Below are 1,929 nucleotides of genomic sequence, written 5' to 3' on the forward strand. Positions count from 1 at the left end.
TTTCATGGAGTCACGTCAACTATTATTTTGAGAGAAGCCTAATCATTTTTTATTATTATAGGTCAGCTTATCATCAAAAATACATTAATAATGCTCTTTGCGAAATGTGATTTTTAAGGAATTTGGATCGTTAGGATCTAATTCTAATTCTATTTGTTAATTCGGGTTTATTTTGGAGCTTTTCTCTTTGTTTTTGCCTTTGCCATTCGATTTATTTTTAGAGGAATCTTTATTTTGTGCTTTTTTGGTTATCGGTTTGAGGAATTAAATTTCACGTTTAGGGTGAGCATTCTTTTTGACGTTCTTTTGATCTTATTTTTGAAGAGACTGCTTTCGTTCATTCAGATTTTTATTTTAATTGTCTTCAGTCACTAAATTTGGGATATTTCCTTTATTTTTGATATTTGGAGTCTTCTTTTTTGGGACTATCATTATTTTTAAGTGGGGTTTTTGAAATTGATATAATTATAAAAAAGCCAATAAAGTTGACAGTAAGATGCTCCCTCCTTGGAGGTAAAGAATGATTGTTATCCCCTCATCGATCATTGAGAAGAGCGTTGCGTCATTTTGGTATCGAACATTTGCATACAGCAGCATGTTTAGAGGGGTTGAACAGAGCAAGTAAGTGATCAAACCCATAAGGGCGAACTTGCCTTTGAATATTGCCAATTTGAACTCATAGTAACACACCATTAGTGCAACTGCGATGTCAAGGCAGCTGAGGAGGATGAGCTGTAGTGTGTCTTCTCCATAGAAAGCGTATATCGTGCCTCGAAGCAGGGTCGGACTCCGAAGAGGATCGCCATTAGCAAAGCGCATGGACCAATTCTGAACATATTATTCAGAAAATATCTGAAATTAACGTTGTATTTCTCATAGAGCAGTGGGTAGGCGACGAATGCGAAAATGAAAAAGGGAAAAAACAGAATGATTGAAGCTGCAGAGTAAATCTTTTCGAAAAACTCAAGGTGATAGAAGAAATTGCTAAACTGTCGAAACCCCAAAAAGACAAATTCTCCAATGTTATCTTAGAAGAGCATAATAAGCAAACATCCGTTGAAGGACATTGCCCGCAGATACTTACTAACGCAGTGGTTGAACAGGAGTTTGAAGAGGAATTTGATAATGAGGAACTGAATGATTGCAATCGGAACGGAGTGGAAGATATAGTCAAATGCCCTTTGGGGAATTGAATCCCCCTCTCTCTTAAGCTGTAAATACTTCAAAATGGCTCTGTCGTTGTAGAATGCTAATCCTTTTTTCGCATTAACGAGAAACTCAATGTTCAGTATACTGATTTAACCTTTTGTTTCGTCGATGAACCTCGAGAATTTTAATATTTCTTACATCGTACCCTTGTATTCGTTTTTTTGATACCCATAAAACAAGTAGTCGCCTTTTAACCAAAACATCAGTTTGATCTTATAGGGCTGTAAAATCGACAGCAATCCCTTTATATTATTGAGGACTTAGACCGATACTTCCAAGGTGCATTCGTTGTCCTATGGCATAGAATATAATGATGAACATTGAGTACAGTTGGAAATGGTGATTGAGCATGCGCTGCATTATAATTGGCAGAAGTCTACACAGCGGGCATCATTTGAATTCGATAAGTCCAGACAGGGGTATGGCTTTGGCAATTTTTATGGCTATGTTTATGCTGATAATTATTGGTCAGAGGTTTCGGGTACTATTGTCGGCGGAGGAAGTGTATCATTAGGGTGAATGATGACAGTTGGGAGGGGGTAGGGACCTGGTGAAGCATTCACCTAACAAGCTTCATTATTTATCAATTGGTAGCCATATCTGCATTCAGTACAGTTAAACCCTGAAGCCCTCATTATGCAGTTAGTCGGTAAATTATTGAAGAAGTGTAAATTTGGATGGGCTCCGACTATAAACTACTGTGTTTCCTCAATAAACGCT

This window comes from Brachycentrus maculatus, unplaced genomic scaffold (genome assembly GCF_059751285.1).
Source record: "Brachycentrus maculatus isolate JH-2025_06_01 unplaced genomic scaffold, ASM5975128v1 h1tg001858l, whole genome shotgun sequence".
Lineage (NCBI taxonomy): Eukaryota > Metazoa > Arthropoda > Insecta > Trichoptera > Brachycentridae > Brachycentrus > Brachycentrus maculatus.